This window comes from Polypterus senegalus, chromosome 9 (genome assembly GCF_016835505.1).
Source record: "Polypterus senegalus isolate Bchr_013 chromosome 9, ASM1683550v1, whole genome shotgun sequence".
NCBI lineage: Eukaryota > Metazoa > Chordata > Cladistia > Polypteriformes > Polypteridae > Polypterus > Polypterus senegalus.
This window is the reverse complement of record NC_053162.1, coordinates 5,758,507-5,778,761: the sequence shown is the minus strand read 5'-3', so window position 1 is coordinate 5,778,761 and position 20,255 is coordinate 5,758,507. Positions and strand designations below refer to the sequence as shown.

At 40.1% G+C, this 20,255-nt stretch overlaps 1 protein-coding gene across 2 annotated transcripts in view; it reads left to right on the top strand.

Annotated features, from left to right (window-relative positions):
* The window catches only part of LOC120535082 (nucleus accumbens-associated protein 2-like), a 171,869-nt gene that overhangs the window by 77,032 nt on the left and 74,582 nt on the right, over window positions 1-20,255 (top strand). The window contains exon 1 of one of the 2 annotated variants that reach the window (XM_039762633.1): window positions 11,565-11,901. The exons of the other annotated variant lie outside the window; for it this stretch is intronic. The gene's annotated coding sequence lies outside the window, so the exon portion shown is untranslated. Of the gene's footprint in view, window positions 1-11,564; window positions 11,902-20,255 lie in introns of those variants that run through there. 2 annotated transcript variants of the gene reach the window in all.

The following is a 20,255-nucleotide window of genomic DNA, read 5'->3' as shown; positions in this document are numbered from 1 at the left end:
TGCTGAGTGTCATGTGATCACAACTGAGCTGATGGTTCTTCTCTCTCTCTCTCTCTCTCCTTATCTCTCTTGCTCGCGTCTTTTTCTCCTTATCTCGCTCGCTCGCACTGGCCTCTCTCTCACTCTCTCTCTCCTTATCTCGCTCGCTCGCTCACAGTGCAGTCTCTCTCTCTCTCTCTCTTCTCTTGAGGGCAATTGTCTCCTATTCTCCGTCTGAGTCTGTTTGCCTCACTCATATATTGTAGTCATCATCTGTACGAGCGTATACTGTTTACTACAGCATTGTGACTGTGTGTGTGTGTGCGTGCTGTGAAGTGCGAGTCCCCATCTTGCGCCTCAAAACACGAAGCTGAGTCTCATTACTTTAACAACACCAGCCGCCTTCAGCTTGAAACAGCAACAGCGCTGTTATTTATTGCAGCAGGATGTTTATAATGTTTCTTGTATCGCCCATTGACGGCAGGCGCTTATAGCATGTCTGTGATCTTTTAAATGTGCTTATGCGCTTAACTGCTACAGCGCTGGGAGACTGCGATTGCTTTGGGACGCTCTTCCGCGTGTCGTCCCGTTGGGTGGAATCCCACATGAGTTTAGAAACTCACTCACACCAGCCATGATTCTTTTTAAAGGTAAAGTGCAGGTTAATTTGTTTTATGTATTTTTACTTTATATTTTGTATTAATCATTTTTATATGAATAGTTTTGGGTTGTGGAACGAATCATCTGAGTTTCCATTATTTCTTATGGGGAAATTCGCTTTGATATACTAGTGCTTTGGATTGCGAGCACGTTTCCGGAACGAATTATGCTCGCAAACCGAGGTTCCACTGTATTTATTTATATCCATTTATACACTGATAATGGAAATTATTAAATAGTAATAATTATTATTTAATGATTCCTCCCATATAAGTAACATTTCTCGTACTGCCTTCTTCCATGTCCAAAACATTTCTAGACTATGTCCTGTTCTTAAGCAACACATTACTGAAGTATTTGGTTAATGCTCGAGTCACCTCACGTATTGATTGCTGTAATGCTATTCTATCTGGCATCCCACAAAAACCTACCCATGGCTTACAACTTTTTCAAAATTTTGCTGCCAGGATAATAACCGGCTGTTCTAAATCCACTGAACATATTGCACGGATTCTCTCTCAGCTTCACTGGTTCCCTGTTTACTATTGAATACAATACAAAATACCGCTCTTAACATTTAAAGCTCTCCACAGTCTCGTTCCCCCCTACCTCACTGATCTCCTACAGACTTACAGGATCTAAGTGAGTGAGAGGGAGTGTCATTTGAGGGTATTTAGTCTGGCAATATGGTGCAGCCTTAGTTTGTGGAAGACAGACACAACTAAAGACATGAGCATGAAATGATGGTTGTCAATTTCAAACTGTGTTTCCTCGATGTGCTCCTTGAGAAAAAACACATCATCTGAATCAATCTCAGCCCGAACAAACTGTTTAATCAAAGATACACTGACAGCTTGCCCTAATGTCGACTGTTGACTAACACGCTCAGCTACTTTGACCACCTTGACTGTACCCTCAGAAGGAATCGTCAAACCTCCTTTGTTTTTAAATGTGAGCAAGTGGTAGCTTTGATCATATGATGCCGGTACAGCATCTGTTGCCAAACTAGCATGGCACACATCACAGGACAGCTTTCTCAAAATCCCGTCAAAGGGCTACCTGACCTCCCACTGCTTCCTGAAGTGGATTTCTTTGGGAAACCTTCAGAGTTTGAGAAATGTTAACAGCTAACAACAATCTACATGGTTAGTGACTAAATACGTTTAGCCAAAACGTTGTTTGGAGGCTCACTTGAGCACATAAATGCGTAGCTTTGCTAGCTTAGCCTGGCGTAGCTAAAGTTAAGATTATAAAACAGGATTTTCTAATGGCCAAATATAACTAAAACAATTGTTCAGCCTTACCTATGAAATGTAATCCCCCGGGATCTGGTTTGGGGCGTACAGCGGTTTGTACAATCCCAATCAGTACATGCTTGAGGCATCTTTATCCATTACCACTCCACAGCAGTGCTACTCGCAATATGGTGGCGACGTTGACATACGATGCTGCTGGTCATGCGGCGTCTAGTAATTCTATGTCTATGCGCACAAGGGCCGCCCCCCGATCCCTCTTACATTTTCCGCATGGCCTCTGTCCGCGCACCTACCACGTGGTTGGCTCCCTGCCTATATACATTAACGACATCCCACGCTTTCAGCTGCTTGTATTCACAATCTTGTTCTTTCGGTCACTATCCACAGCTCATGACCATAGGTGAGGGTAACCCGATCTCGGATAAGTGGAAGAGGATGGATGGATGGACATCCCGTGCTCATGTGCCTCCACAGCCCGAGAGCAGAACTGCAAACGTCGTTTACAACGAGATCCTTACATCCTAAAAATGTGCATTTCTCATACACAGCATTTACAATCATAAATTAAACTCTTTAAAATCATCAAATTCACTCTCAATACTAAAATAAGCCTACGACAATTATATTGACAATCATGTAACGTTGTTTTCAAAATGTTTCCTTTTCTTTTTCAAAACCTCTTTAACACACTACTTCTCCGCTGCGAAGCACCTGTATTTTGCTAGTACACCATAACTGCCATTAGCCTAAAGCGTAGCTACGTCTCTTCCAGCCTCCCAAAATCGAGCAGCCTACTGAGTTGGCAAGGTAGGATCCTGGATGAGTCAAACGCTAAACAAAGTAAATTTCACAGTTCAACAAAGTTGATTTTAACAGAGCTTACTGAAAATTTCAAAAAGAATTAATCACAAAAATTCAGAAAAACCTTTTACAAAGTATACAAGCAAAAAGGGAAATTATTTTTTCTGTTTCAATGCAATCTTAGCTTTCTAATGTTAAACATCACTTTCTATACTTAAAAGTTGTGTTACTTTGCGTGTTGAACGTACATAGGCTTCACTTCAATACATTCACTAAGTTCCGTACATTCAGTGCGGTTTGAAACTGTTTGCCTTCCATGCCTTACCAGCTATAAGTCTCGAATTGATTTTAAAATCTTGTTGCTAGTTTTTAAATCTTTACATGGGCTCGCTCCTGCCTATTTATCCGAATTGTGTGTTTTACACAAGCCATCCAGAGTGCTTAGATCTTCTGGTCTCTTGTTGTCCATCGTACCAAGTGTAAAACTAAGGGGGACAGGGCTTTTGCAGCTGCTGCTCCTCGCCTGTGGAACTCTTTACCTCATCACATAAAGGAGTCGTCTACAATTCAAAACGAGATTAAAGACTCGTTTCTATTCACTTACATTCCGTGATCTTCAGTAATACTGATGGTTTCCTCATTGTGATTTTATAACATTACTTCTATTTATTATTTTATTTTTTTTATGTTCATATATTTTATTTCTATTTTTGTTATTTATGTTATTTTGTATGTTTTTTTATTTTGTTATTGTAAAGCACTTTGGCCATAGTATTCTTATGTTGTTTTAAATGTGTTATATAAATAAATTGACAAGTCAGATCATAGACAGAACTAGTTTGCTCCAACAATGATGGATGGATTAAAAGGCAGAAGTCTACGTGACCATCATCATCATCAAGTCCTTCCGTGAGAATCCTAAATCCAAAGAGGACTGTTTCATCTATGTTAGGTAGAATGCCCAGAGGGGACTGGGTGGTCTCATGGTCTGGAATCCCTACAGATTTTATTTTTTTCTCCAGCCGTCTGGAGTTTTTGTTTTGTTTTTTCTGTCCCCCCTGGCCATTGGACCTTACTCTTATTCTATGTTAATTAATGTTGACTTATTTTATTTTCTTACTGTGTCTTTTATTTTTCTATTCTTTATTATGTAAAGCACTTTGAGCTACTGTTTGTATGAAAATGTGCTATAGAAATAAATGTTATTCAGAATGACCAGAAATAATTAGAATATTCCATTTACAAGTTAGCTTCTAGGGCAGGGGTGCCAACACTTTTTCAGCACGCAAGCTACTTTTAAAATGACCAGGTCAAAATGATCTACCTACATTAAAAATGATATATATATACTGAATATACTTTATACATAAAATATATGTTGTTGTATGTTGCATAACTGAATAACCATTATGGCACAATACCAATTCAATACATTTATAGTCACTACAGTATTTGGATTTAATAATTTTCATGTGGGAAAAGACGGACTCTCATAAATAAGTAGAGCCGAAAAATGCAGTCAAGGAGGTCGTTCTTGGAAGGACTTCTTATGCTTAATGATCGAGTGACTCACCCGGAACGATGCTTTGGTGTGTCTTCCTTTACTTTTGAATTCAGCCGAGTGAAAAATGACAGCTGTCCGATTAACTGCGATTTTAGTTCCCTCTCCTTTCTCTTTCTCAGATCACTGTTCGGAAAGAAGTCAGTTTCGTAGTTTTTATGAACAGTTCGAAAGTGCCTTTCCACATTTTCCTTCTTTGGAATAGCACTGATAGATTGACAGATCAGACAAACGGGATTGTGACATTGTGAGAAAAAAAATCCTCTTCCAGTTCCACATCCAGCCCATACCCTCCCCAAACATTTTTTTTTTTAAATCCCTTCTTTAGTCGATACAAATTGGAAGGCTAACTAGATCACAGCCAGAGTTTTGCAGTAGCTCACGCGTTTGATCGTGCGTGTGGCATGACCAGTGTGTTAGAAGAAAAGAGATCTCAGACTGGCCGTCCTGTATGGCAATCAAGTGGCAAATGCACATACAAGTATGATAGACTAACGTTTTGAATGCAACGCGATCTACCTGCACTACCTTTGCGATCTACCGGTCGTTCGCGATCGATGTCTTGGGCACCCCTCTTCTAGGGGTTATTTAACCATAAAAACTTAACATTAACTGTGAACTTATATGTAGGCAAACATTTAAACACAACAAGGAAAATACTTCTATCAATTTAACATAACCTAACTAACTAACAAATGGCTCTTCCACTGCCTCTGGTATCTTTTTTCCAAATTCTCTTTTATCATCTACTATATTTATATTTGCCATTGTCATTGCTTGTTTTTTGTTTTTTTTTAAGTTACCATTTTCATTTTTTGTTAACTTCTTTTACTTTGTCATCCTCATGTACTAATGTGGTTGTTCTGTAAATGTAAGCTAATAATATATTTCTTGGTTCTGCTTTTATGTTTCTTACCACGTGCACATGCATTTTTCTTTAGGGACTTTAGTTTTTTTTTTTATTATTATTAAAAATTCAATATACATTTGATTTTGTTTTTTTGGGTTAATTGACAAATTATATTGGCCCTGTATGAGTAAGCGAAAGTGTCTAGGCTTGTGTGCAAGTGTGTCCTGCCGGAATTCCAAACAAGCTTTGGTGTCACTGGATTCAGTTTTCCCATGACTTAAGTTTTTTTATTATTTAGAAATGGATGTTTGGATGTTCTTTATATTTACTTTCAGCAGTCTGCCTCAGTAGAAGTACTTGAACTCTGTTCTTACTACACTTCCCGCTTCAGTGTGTAAACATGTTCTCCTCCTCTGTGACTTTTCTCTGTTTGGGGGTTTATAGGCCTTTAACTTTAATAGCATTGCATTCTTACATTTTCTCTTGCTCAGTTGAAGTGGGCCAAGTGCAGAAACTTGATCGCCCCGACAAGAAAAAGGTTTTAGGGCACTGCTCTGACCTTCAAAGAAAACAGGCCTCATGTAGCAATAGAGCTGCAAACACCTTCAGGTGTGTTAGGTTTCAGTCAATACAGCATATACCTCAGCATTTCATAGAAGGTCATTCATAAAATGGAGGACAGCTTTGGTGTTTGGCAAGTTTTCAGGCAGGCTGCAAAGATTTGGTAATGATAGTGACCTCTGACTGAAGTCTCTACCTTCACCTTTGGGCAGTGTATTCAAAAAAATTGTGAAAAGTGGATACAGGTACATTTTATTCTTTTATATTAAAGTTTTTGCAGGCTACATTAAATTGAAGAAGCACATATTATTTGTTGTATATATCAAATATCCTTTTATTTGGTTTATAGTTTTGTCCAGAAACTCATAATCTAGATGCATTTGATACACTATTTCCCCCAATCTCCACCAGCATCCCATAGTTTGTGTTTTGCTTTTCAGTTTAAAATACGTGAAAGGTTTCCTTCTCTATGGAATTTAAAATAATATCCCCTATTATCTTCTCTGAAAATTTCATTGATTCAGTTTTAGTGGAAGAGATTCCCGTTTGCTCATAAATATGTCTGGCTTGTATAGTTTTGCAGTTTTACATACTGTATATATAGAGTATAAAAAATGCTTATTTTATTTGATTATAAAAGCCTTTTCAAAAATTGACCACCCATTCATGGTATGGTCCTCTCTTCCATCAATCCATCCATCCATTATCCAACACGCTATATCCTAACTACAGGGTCCTGGGGGTTGGCTGGAGCCTATCACAGCCAAGAAAGGGTGCAAGGAAGGAAACAAACCCTGTGCAGGGCGCCAGCCCACCGCAGTATGTTGTATATTGACCTGTGAAATGGAGTCTTCATAAACCGTGCATCTAGTACAGGGGTCCTCAATCGCAGTCCTGGAGGGTCACAGTGGCTGCAGGTTTTTGTTCTAACCCGGTTGATTAATTAGAAAGCAATTCTCGCCAATAATTTAATTTCATGGCTTGTTAGTGCTTTAACTCTGCTATGTCAGGTCATTCTCATGTCTTAGATTTTCTTTCCCTCTCTAAGGAGATCATCCAAATGATTTGAAGGCTAAAATGGAGGAGTAGTTCTCAGTCCTTCACTTTTTTCGCTTCAGTTTCCTTCCAAGTATTTAATTAAACCCAATAGTGCATGATAAATACACACCGGTGTAAATGGTAATAAGCTAAATGGAGAAATGCCGGTGTCTTTTGTCATTTACATGTTATTGCAAATTAGGAGCAATTGAAAACCAAGGCTAAAATAAGAAATCGAGGGTTAAAATCGTAACGAGTGAGATCACAAAAGTGAAGCAGAAGTGTTACTTGAGCAATAAGTGCTTCTCATTAAGTAACTGGGTTGTGACCGTGATTGAGGACCCCTGATCTAGTATAATGTGGTCACTTCTTTTGTAAAGCATCTTACAATAATGTTTGCCCTGTAATATTAAATAAATAGCCGCCAAGTCCGTGAGATTTCAAGTGTTGTGTATACAATACAAGTGCTTTAAAAATGTCAAATTTGGCTTGCAGAGGGTTGAACATGTTAAACCTGACAGTGTAGCACTTTGCTATGATTCTGCCACAGTGTTAAAAGTCTGATGTCTTCTCACTTCTGTGGTAAAAACCCTCTAATGGAGGTGCATTTCTTATTCTATGCATTAATGAATGTGTGCTCATAAGCTGGGCTGGGAATAACGGGTGGCAGATAAATGATGAAAGTGTGACACATATGTGGTATTATGAATTGTGTAGGACAGTAAAGAGGAAACATTTTATGGACAGATATAGAAAGGGAGAAGTGTGGTTAGTAAAGATTGAGGGCTGGGTATATTACTTTGAATTCCATTGTAGTTATTTTATGCAAACGTAGTAATGGTATGCATGGCTTTTACAGTTTCTGGACCTTAGAAATCATTTGTTATTGCTATTCCATAGTTACTCTGAGTAACAGACTGTTGTGTAAGTTGAGGTGTAAAATGGGCAGTTTTGAGGTTTAGGATTTTAGAAGCAGAACAAACAACAAATAGGGTATGTGGGTCTATAACTTGATTTATACTTAACACAAGCTTGGCTGGTAGATCCTTTGTCGTATACAGTATACTTCACACTCTAGTACAGTAGATGGCATTAATGTACCTTTATTGTGGGATTTGAGGTTGCATAATAAGACAGAAAAAACATGGCTCAAACATTTCTTCTTTCTTTCATCTTGTATATCTTCAGCAAGTTTTTCTTGCTGTTAAGCTTTGCTTCTTTTGGTGCTTTTCCTTATGCTGCTGTTTAATGGTAGTATCTTTTGTGTACTTCCTTTAGTTTAAAGATAACTTTTGTTTGGAATCTGAGCAAGGTTGCTTTCTCTAACTGCGTTTTCTAAACATATCTGACATGATCAAAATTTCAACTTTGGGTTTTCAGTTAATTTGCTTGTTTTAGGTATCCCCAAATACAATTTTACATCAGGTTTGGAGCGGTGCCTGTCATTGGGTTGCCTGAGGCTCTGAATGTAACTTCATGAAGACACACACTCAGCAAAATCAATCATACAGAGTTAAACTTGCATGTTATTGTTAATATTGTAAAATGCTACAAGACTTTTGATTTTTGAGCACATGGCTTGCATTTTTGTACACATTTGTGTCCTAACAGCAGCAAAAATTGAGGAGAAGAAGAAGAATATACATTGAAAATTAAAATTCTGTTTCATTCCATGTTATATATCATTGTCCAGTAATATTTAGAGCAGAGAAAGTACAATGCTGGACAAGTCAGACTTTTTTCTGATTAGTCTAATCAGTGTTACCCAAACCTTTTCCTAGGGACCCCATACAGGTGTTTGACTATGGTTTATAATTGGACTCCCAGCATAATTAAAAGAAATGCGTGAAGAAACACTTCTGGGGTTCCTTTATACCAACAGCAATACCCCTGCATAATTCCGCACTCGTTTGAATTTTTTTTTCCCTTTTAATCTTTCTGCTGTGTGTTCAGACCATTGTGTGTGGGTATCTGTCTGTCTGTCTGTCTGTCTGTCTATTACAGGGGTCCTCAATCACGGTCCTGGAGGGCCACAGTGGGCACAGGTTTTTTGCTCCAACCCAATTGATTAATAAGAAGCACTTATTGCTCAAGTGACACTTCTGCTTCACGTTAGTTGTCTTGCTCATTGAGATTTTGAACCTTTATTGCTTATTTTAGTCTAGAAATGAGGACATTAGAGTATCAGCTCGGGCTGGACGGTTGGGGGACAAAGTCAGAGAGGCGAGATGGCGTTGGTATGGACATGGGCAGAGGAGAGATGCTGGGTATACTGAGAGATGGGTACTAAGGATAGATTTGCCAGGGAAGAGGAGAAGAGGAAGGACTAAGAGAAGGTTTATGGATGTGGTGAGGAGAGGACACCACATTGTCTTTTTAACTCGTATGCCTCACACTGAGTCGACTGCACCTACAATTTCATTGTTCCTTTGTAAAAGTGACAATGACAAGAAATATCTATCTATCTATCTATCTATCTATCTATCTATCTATCTATCTATCTATCTATCTATCTATCTATCTATCTATCTACTATATAATGCCTTTCATATCTATCTATCTATCTATCTATCTATCTATCTATCTATCTATCTATCTATCTATCTATCTATCTACTATATAGTGCCTTTCACATCTATCTATCTATCTATCTATCTATCTATCTATCTATCTATCTATCTACTATATAATGCCTTTCACATCTATCTATCTATCTATCTATCTATCTATCTATCTATCTATCTATCTATTATATAGTATCTATCTATCTATCTATCTATCTATCTCTCTATCTATCTATTTCAATTTGAAGATTTCTTTTCTTCTTTTCCAGCTGTTTTGCTCATTTAATCCACTGTTTACTACTAGGCGCATTAGTGGTTCCGACAACAAAATAGTTGTAGCCTTTCAGCATTTAGTGTTGTTTCCTCGGGTGTCTTTTCTGCTTATTGTCAATTGGTATTATTAGGATGCAGTTATATAGAAAATATGCAAGTTATTGTAACAGGAAAACAACAAAACATTGTTAGGCATTAAAAAATACAAATATTTCTAAATGTCTTATAAATGTAAAAATCACACTACTGTGCTTTTCTGAATGCAGTATAAGAGAAGAGGGAAAATAAGGAGAGCTACTTAAATGAGAGTAATTAGAGGTATAGTCATTAACTGCTTGTGAAACTGATTAGAACAAAAGCCTGCAGCCACAGGGAGTCTCCAGGACTTAATGTGTGAAACACTCCTCTAGATAAGTTGTTCCTCCTGTAACATTAATTTTGTTGGTGCATTTCACTGATTTGTGAAAGGGTGTTTTCTTTCTTGTTCAGAGGAACTTTTCTGTTCCTAAAAAGTTTAAGTACTACATGTTCTATGTTAGAGATTTAAAAATGCTCATTACATTTCTTTGACTATTTTTTTAGTGTAAAATTGCCCCCTATTTGCGATCTTTAATTTTAGGTAAGTTCTTAAATTCTTATTGAGATTAATTCAGCAGTAGGCATTACTTAACTGTTCACAAATTTTAAATGACTAATATTCCCCAAAAAGGAAGTATCTTTTATTGTGTACTTTTTATTCATCTAATTAATTGTGAAAAGTAATTATATAATTGATTTGTAATAAATGTTATTTTGGCAAGCCAAGGTGGTCTTATTAGCTTTCATTAAGATCCAGGCAATACTGTTAATTACTGCTGAGATTACAGAGACTCACAGGTCAGTTTAGCAGCAGTCTGTCATATTTATGTTCATAATAAGGAAACTGCAGTTGGCTCATTTAAAATGAACAGACAACACATTGATTAATATTTTGTAATTCAATAATACGCAAAAATGAAAATCCTGAAACGCTTTTCTGCAGGATTGTTCTTTATGCTGATTTATTTTTTTTTTTTTAAATTAATTTTATTGCACTCCAGACAAAGCAATCAAGTTTTTACAAAAAGAAAAATAGAGTTAAGAACAGATCCATGCTGATTTATTAAGCTGATTTATTAAGCAGATAAGACATGCATTTTCTTCTGTATTAAGCACATGTCTCATCAAAAAAATGAAGTGCTTTAAGTTAAGAGCTAAATTATAATCTATGTTTATTCCTGAAAAATCGTGCTTGTGTGTGTGTGTGAGAGTTTGTTTGCCTGTGAAGCACTGAGTGTTTTATGTTCTTGATAATGTGGGTAATCTCATCCAGTTTTCTTTTTTAAAAAGTTGCTTTTAACACTCAGCTGTGTTTTATGAAAACGTGTGTGTGTATATACAGTATGTATATATGTATATATGTATATGTCAGTCAGTCAGTCTCCAACCAACTAATATCCTAATACAGGGTCACAGGGGTCTGCTGGAGCCAATTCCAGCCATCACAGGGCACAAGGCAGGAAACAAACCCCGGGCAGGGCGCCAGCCCACCACAGATATGTTTATGTGTATATAGTGAATTCATAACTGCTTTATTTTCAAGAAACAGTAGAATTGTAATATTATGGGCAGTAAATGTGTGTATCTTGTTGTATTATTACCTATAGATCTCTGTTTTTGCAATTTTTTTGGTTGCATTATAGTTTAATTATTGAACCATTTATATATTTCAGGTTGCATTCATATTTTCTTAAGTGTAGGTAGTGGAAGCCAGCTAGACATTGGATTGTAAGTCTCTCACTTCTCTTTTCATGTATAATGGTTCTTGCAACACCTTTTTTTTTTCCTTTTGTCATGGTGAAATTTCTGGTAAATGACTTGGTCTCCATTTGGCCAGACGCCCAGTTAGATCACGTGACGATGACTGCAGCCAGTTTCTTGCCTGTTCATGTAAGCTTAGATAGAAATAACTTTAAAGTCTTTGTTTTTTAACATTCAATTCTAATAATGACTAATGACTCTTCATGCTAGGAATTTGGGTACGCTTATAATACACGTTAGCCTGCCATACAGCAGATGTGGATTCCTGCACATTATTTATGTTAAATTGTATTATCCAAAGAACTGCTGCCATACTGTTTTTGAATCCATAGGCTTACCTGTGAATACGGTTGTATGTATTCTATAGCAGACAGCTGGGTCCTTCATTATGAGCTCTTGATACGTGTCTAGGATTATTTTGCGTCCATTGACCAGTATTCTAAACGAAACTTTCTGGCACTGAAGGGAAAAGTTTTGTGACTGTGCCTTGGCCAATCGATAGTCTGAGGAGACATCCAGGTAAGACTTTCATTGTACTGTTTACATGATATTAGGCTTAAACTGGAAAGAACAGTGATGAGAATGATTATGTGGATGTATAGGGTGTCACAGTTATAGAATGATGAAAGTCGATTTGAGAGAAATACTTTGTGAATAGGTGATAGGCATTGTTCTAAGGAGAAAGAGACTAAGGTGGCTTGGCCATATGGAGCAAAATGCTGAAGGTGGTGACTGGGTGTAAAACGGATGCACCAAGGTGTTGGTGAAGGGGGTAAGGCCCAGGGGGAGGCTGAAGAAGACATGGTTGAAAGTGATGTTGGATGATATAAACAGTATGGGTCTAATCAGCAAGGATAATTAGGACTGCAGACGCTGAAGTAAACAGATTTGGAGAGCAACTCGCTCACCTGGGCAAACTTGAAAAATGACTGTTAAAAAAAAAAACTCTTAGTCCAGTTCATCCGTCCATTAGGGATTAGGGTAACGGGGGTCTACTGTAGCCAATCCCAGGGCACAAGGCAGGAACAAACCCCAGTCAGTGCGCCGGCTCACTAGGGACAATTTGGAATCACCAATGCACCTAACCTGCATGTCTTTGGACTGTGGGAGGAAACCCATGCAGACACGGGGAGAACATGCAAACTCCACACAGGGAGGACCTGGGAAGCTAACTCGGGTCTCCTAACTGCGAGGCAGCAGCACTACCCACTGCGCCACCGTGCCGCCCACCAGTTCATCCATCCATTTGCTAACCCGCTGAATCCAAATACAGGGTCACGGGGGTCTGCTGGAGCCAATCCCAGCCAACACAGGGCACAAGGCAGGAACCAATCCTGGGCAGGGTGCCAACCCACCGCAGGACACACACAAACACACCCACACACCAAGCACACACTTTAGGGCCAATTTAGAATCACCAACCCACCTAACCTGCATGTCTTTGGAATGTGGGAGGAAACCGGAGCGCCCGGAGGAAACCCACGCAGACACGGGGAGAACATGCAAACTCCACGCAGGGAGGACCCGGGAAGCGAACCCGGGTCTTCTAACTGCGAGGCAGCAGCGCTACCCACTGCGCCACCGTGCCGCCCACCAGTTCATTCAAATATTAAAAATAGAGCTTACTTAAATTCTCAAGCCTGGGCAATAAGGATGTAAGTAAAATAAGTTTTAAAACTTTTTTGAAAATGAAATCCATTTAGAATATATATAAAAAAAAAAAACCTTTCTCTGTGTAAACATCCAAGAGCCCGTGACAGCTTTTCATATTATTTCAGTACTTACATTTTTATAGAGTAATTAGAATCCACTCTTTCATTTTCTAGTAATTTGATATGATCGCCATCAAAACCTTTGCATTCTTTTCCATCTTCTGATGTCACGGCTATTTTAAATGCATTTTTCTGGTGCACACAGACTTTGTAAAGTTCTCTCAGAAAAGGCAAATGCTTTTTGCTGAAGGAGTCATTTCAGTCCTTTCCCAAAATATAACTAACATGAGTGTATGTTGCCATCCTCTTAAAATGATACTTAAGAACGATACTCATGAGAGGGAACTGACCCTACTAAATATAATGGCTTTGTACAGCAGGTGACTTAGCATTTTAAGCAAGTATTTTTTTTCATAAGTTTAGATTAGGTTTCAAGTTTCATACATTGACATTCACCTTCTGTTGTGTGCTTACCTTTTTCTGAGATTGTGTGTTTGGGGTCTTGTAATAAATATGTAAATGGCACATACTGGGACTGTGTAATCATTCTACCTGTAAATTAGTATCCATCCATCCATTATCCAACCCGCTATATCCGAACTACAGGGTCACGGGGCTCTGCTGGAGCCAATCCCAGGGCACAAGGCAGGAAACAAACCCCGGGCAGGGCGCCAGCCCACCGCAGTGAATTAGCATTGGAATGATAAATATTTGTAAATGTATCCTTTCCTTACATTGTACTTCTGGGCATGAGCACACGTATGAGACTAAGAACTGGTGTATTCCATCCATCCATTTCCTAACCCGCTGAATCCGAATACAGGGTCACGGGGGTCTGCTGGAGCCAAACCCAGCCAACACAGGGCACAAGGCAGGAACCAATCCTGGGCAGGGTGCCAACCCACCGCAGGACACACACAAACACACCCACACACTAGGGCCAATTCAGAATCGCCAATGCACCTAACCTGCATGTCTTTGGATTGTGGGAGGAAACCGGAGCGCCCGGAGAAAACCACGCAGACACGGGAGAACATGCAAACTCACGCAGGGAGGACCCAGGAAGCGAACCCGGGTCCCCTAACTGCGAGGCAGCAGCGCTACCACTGCACCACCGTGCCGCCCCTGGTGTATTCCACATTATGTAATTAGGTTGATCTTAATTTAATAAAATTCTTTCCACATTATGTAATTAGGTTGATCTTAATTTAATAAAATTCTTTCCAGAACATTCTAAATCAGGCGGCACGGTGGCGCAGTGGGTAGTGCTGCTGTCTCACAGTTAGGAGACTTGGGTTCGCTTACCCGGGTCCTCCCTATGTGGAGTTTGCATGTTCTCCCCGTGTCTGCGCGAGTTTCCTCCCACAGTCCAAAGACATGCAGGTTAGGTGCATTGGCGATCCTAAATTGTCCCTAGTGTGTGTGTGCCCTGCGGTGGGGTGGCATCCAGCCCGGGGTTTGTTTCCTGCCTTGCGCCCTGTGTTGGCTGGGATTGGCTCCAGCAGACACCCGTGACCCTCTATAGTTAGGATATAGCGGGTTGGATAATGGATGGACATTCTAAATCTTTTTTACGTTATCCCCCTTTTCATTAGTTGAAATGAGGGAAAAGGGCTAAAATAAAAAGCAAACAGAAATGACCAGAATTGGCCTCTCATTCCAAGCCGCTTGATAGTCCCCTTGCCATTTCCATCATGGAGGGACAGAGAGTAAGTATGCACAGCGAGAGTTCAAGAATGGGAAAAAGAGAAAAGCATTCAAATTTCAAATGCATGCTGCACATCTCAAACCCCACTTCCATTTATTTACGCATCAACCTTCTACTTAAGCATAAAATACTGAACAACTAGCAAAGCCTTTCTGCTTTCAGAGATTCCTAATGCATGGTGCAGGCCATGTGACCTGCAGTGTGCAGCAGAAAATGGAAAAATATGCTGAAAATTACATCGGCCAATTTTGAGCTAATGAAATTTGACATGAAGTTCAAAATTCCATGTAAACATCTCCAAGTTTTTGATTCTGTTTGCAAAACATTTTTCCTTGGATTTTTAACATCCCTATTCCAGATACCCCAATCCTTAAAGCAGAGCTATTCAGTTACATTTTCATTTGGGCCAGATTTTCAAACCAAGAAATGTAGCTGGGCCAGACATTTACAGCAGCTGGCAAGCAGCAGGAAATAACAAATTTTAAATCAACACAAATTAATGTATTTAAAAACATCCATCCATTATCCAACCCGCTATACGAGGTGTGGCAGAAAAGTAATGAGACTGATTTTTTATTTACCAAAGTTTTTCTTTTTTTCAAACATCAATGTTATCCCCTTCAAAGTAGTTCCCTTGGGCAGCTACACACCGATGGAGACGTTGTTCCCACTGTTGGTAGCAGCGCTGGAAGTCTTCAACCGGTATGGTCTTCAGCATGTCCGTTACACTCTTCTGGATGTTTTCTAAAGTCCCGAAATGACGTCCTTTGAGGACATTTTTCAGTTTAGGAAAAAGGAAAAAGTCACACGGACTGAGGTCAGGTGAATAAGGGGGCTGTGGAACCACAGGAATGCCTTTTGAGGTCAAAAATTCTGTTATGGAGAGGGCAGTGTGACATGGGGCGTTGTCATGATGGAGCATCCATTTGTCTGCAATGTCTGGTCTCACGCGAATGACCCTTTTTCTGAGCCTTTCAAGGACGTCTTTATAAAAAACTTGGTTGACAGTTGGTCCTGGAGGAACAAATTCTTTGTGGACGATTCCTTCTTTGTCAAAAAAACAAATCAGCATTGATTTGATCTTTGATTTACTCGTTCGAGCTTTCTTTGGTCAAGGAGAGTTTGCAGTGTGCCACTCCTGACTTTGCCTCTTGGTCTCAGGACCGTATTCAAAAATCCATGATTCATCACCTGTGATCACACGACTAAACAAATCTTGCTCATTAGCGATTCTGTCAAGAAGATCAAGACACTTGTTTTTTCGATTGTCCTTCTGCTCAATTGTGAGGTTTTTCGGCACCATTTTGGCACAGACCCTTTCGCATGTGCAAATGTTCAGTCAAAATTTGATGAACGGTAAATCTGTTCAAATTTAATTGTGCACTCAACATTCTTAATGTTAAACGACGGTCTGATCTCACAAGAGTGTTCACACGTTCGATGTTTTCATTCGTTTTCGAAGTTGAAGGCCTCCCTGAACGGTGTTCATCTTCAACGTGTTTTCTGCCTTCCAAAAATGATTTGTGCCAGCGAAAAACTTGAGCTCGGGATAAAGAATGTTCCCCATAGGCCTGTTTTAACTTTTCAAACGTCACACTTGCTGATTCTCCAAGCTTAACACAAAATTTAATGGCACAACGTTGCTCCAAATTCCGCTGTTCCATTTTGCGTGCCGCACAACCAAAAACACAATTTCGCTAATAGCAGTTACAAAAATCACGTAGTTAACGGAAGGAGTTGAAACTCGCACTGAGCTATGGGAGGGCACTGATACACGTGCTCTATCAAGGACAACAGCGCAGCGTTGCCAAATCGCTTGCAGTGTTGCCAGTCTCGTTACTTTTCTGCCACACCTAACTACAGGGTCATGAGGGTCTGCTGGAGCCAATCACGACCAACACAGGGCACAAGCCAGGAAACAAACCCCAGGCAGGGCACACACACACACACACCAAGCACACACACTAGGGACAATTTAGGATCGCCAATGCACCTAACCTGCATGTCTTTGGACACTTGGGAGGAAACCCATGCAGACACGGGGAGCTCGCCAGCGGCTCTACTTCCTGAGGAGGCTGAGGAAGTTTGGCATGAATGCCAACATCGCCTCAAACTTTTACAGGAGTGTGGTCGAGAGTCTGCCGATGAGCAGCATTACCGTCTGGTATGGGAGTTGCTCTGCCAGCAGCCGGAAATCACTACAGAGAGTGGTGAAGGCAGCAGAGCACATCACGGGCAAGAGTCACCCTGCCACTGAAGACATTTGCCTCCATCAGTGCTTGCATAAGACAAGCAGCATCATAAAGGACACCAGCATTCCAGTTGTTCTCCTTGTTACCGTCTGGCAGACGATACAGCAGTCTGGCTGCTCAGACTACAAGACTTAAGAACAGTTTTTACCACCAGGCCATTTGACTCCTCAACAGCAACACCTGAACACCCACACTTACACTTACATCACACTTACATTGCACTACTCACACACAAACTGTACCTGCACACACTTTGGATACTGACTGGAAGATACATCTACACTTTATGGAATATGCATTGTACTCTATAAAACATTATCTGTGCAATAACTGTGTCATTTGGCTAAGTGACTTGTTTTTCTCGTCATACACATTTCATTGTAATGTTGACCTTATGTTAACCTGTATATGACAAATAAATAAATGAATTAAAAACGAACATGCAAACTCCACGCAGGGAGGACCCGAGAAGCGAACCCAGGTCTCCTAACTGCGAGGCAGCAGCGCTACCCACTGCTCCACCGTGCCGCCCCATTTAAAAACAAGTCATGTTTATTCATTGTTTCCCTTTTACATTTGGTCACATCTGACACAGGCACATCAAAAATGTTTTAAAAAACAAAACAACAAAAAAAAAAAAGCTAGAACAGAATCTGAGGTAGCAGTAATACTCTTTTTTTCCATTTTTGAAATAATAATAAAAACATTTTGCTCACATCTGACCCAGGCACATCTCAAGGTGCATAAAATCAAAAAAGTGCACAGTATTAGCAATAACATTTGTTTCTCTTTTGAAATATGACATCCTACCCCAATTTAAATGGGAGGTCATGACAGACAAGGGATTTTTTTTCCATAGAACTCAAGTGACAGAAGTTAAATTTGAGTTCCACAACACAAAGCCTTTCCTGTTGAGATTGTTTCCCTGCGCCCCCTAGAGAAAAAACTACCTGAATAAATGTTTAAGAGCAAAGCACCACGTATGGCGTGAAAGTGGATCGGTACATTTATTTTAATGATTTGTCTTTAAAATGTCTGTACAGAGTTCTTGGATGTTAAGTAGTGAATTATTAATTATAATTATTACACTTATTTTTTTTTTAATAAATCTTTTTTTCCATGTTTCTTTGTTGATGAGCTTCCATTGAAGAATTTATTGGTAACAGAACATATATTGTGCACGCCAAAACGACTGAAGTAACAACTAACAAAGTGGCATTTTTGATTCCATTTTAACAAAGTTTACTCTCCAACATCAATCACAGAGCACCCCAGTAAAACGACAGTAATACACCTTCAACCCTAAAGCGCAGACTTCATCACATCGCTGCTCGTGACAAAACAGCGGGCAGGCGACTGCTCGTACATGTTTACTGACGGACAGGCCAGCATTTTGCATGGAGTATGCGTGAAATCAAAAGAGAAAAGGCGTTCAAAGATGGGCAAACACAAGGAGGAGGAGGTTAGGAGCACACACTGATACAGTGCATTGCTGCTCCCACCACAAACCAACTAAGGATCCAGATTAGTGCAATCAAACACAAGGAGATTGGTGACAATCACATCTTAGTGTGCCGTGCCAAATCAGAAGGGACAACTGAATTACACAGAGCACAGATGTTTTCATAACAGGTGACCTTTATGATGGGCAGAAGAATTTCAAATGTTTTGCATGGCTACTTTTTGTTTTGATGACTGGTTGCGTCATATTCAGCTCTACATTCATTAGTGTAACCAGCCTCTCGTTGAAATTCATGGCCGACCCTTCAGCAGCGCCATGTAAGTAGAAATATTTTCCTGTTTGCATCCTCAAGTCTTATGTCATTTTTGCCACCACTCCCTTGCACCCAGCACAGGGTATAAACCAACCTTTATACGGCTCAGGGATAGGCAAGGGGGAGCCTGTATCTTCACATATATTAACGCAACATCCGCTTAACAATAAAAAAAAAAGCACTTTTGCATCTGTTATAATATCAGTGGAACCTCGAGATACGAGTTTAATTCGTTCCAGCACTGAGCTTGTATAGTGAATTTCTTGTATCTAGAACAAACTTCCCCATTAAAAATAATAGAAATCCAGTTAATGCGTTCCGCACCCCAAAAATATCAACATAAAAATCAATTTTCCTAACAAATAACACTGATAAATAATATATACAAGTGGAACGTCGGTTTGCAAGTAACTTGGTTTACAAGTGTTTTGCAAGATGAGCTAAATTTTTTAATTAATTTTGACTTGATAAAACGAGCGATGTCTTGCAATACAAGTAGTATGGATACACTTTGTCTGCTGAGCGTCATGTGATCACAACTGAGCTGATGGTTCTTCTCTCTCTCTCTCTCTCTTTATCTCTCTCACTCGCTCACGCACGCGTCTCTCTCTCTCCTTATCTCTCTCGCTCGCTCGCTCGTGCGCGCGCCTCTCTCTCTGTCCATCTCTCCTCTTAATGGCAATCATCTCCTATTCTCTGTCTGCATGTCCGTGATATTTTTGGATACGCTTATACAGCGAACTGCTACAGCAAAACAATAAAATCACAAGCGCACAAACGCGTAGATCCTCACGCTACAGGAGAACAAGGAACACTGAGTGAGCTGACGGGCTGGTAGCGTCAGCTTGGGTGAATCCCCAAGTCGAGGCGGATCGGGAAACGCGTCACGCATAACCACAGCCTGGCTCGTGGCTCGTTACGAGCCAATGCTCGATTTAGATCCAATTTTTCGCTCATACTTTCCTCTTATCTTGAATTTCTCGTATACAGAGGTGATCGTATCTAGAGGTTCCACTGTAATTAGTTTAAAGTTTGTGAGGGATGGCTGGTGGTTCAGTTCGGCCAGGACGTCAATGAAAGAACAGAATGGAAGAAGGCAGCCTTTTTAGGACACTGCCTCCCCCGGGATGCTAGGTGGCAGTTCCCCTGGACGGCAACAGTTCCCTGGATTCCCTCAGGGCATCCTGGGACATGGAGTCCGTTTCCCTAGCCCTGTTGGGTGCCGTGGGTGCCGCCAGGTGGAGCACACAAAGAACCTGGGGAATCCTACTGTTACGACAACCCGGAAGTACTTTGGAGTCATGAGGACGGAAGCCCGCAGTACTTCCGGGCTTCTTCCCAGAAGTAGAAAAGGAACACTTTGGGGTCATGAACTATTTAAAGGACTGGTGAAAACCCAGCAAAGAGAGCCAGAGTTGGGAGGCTG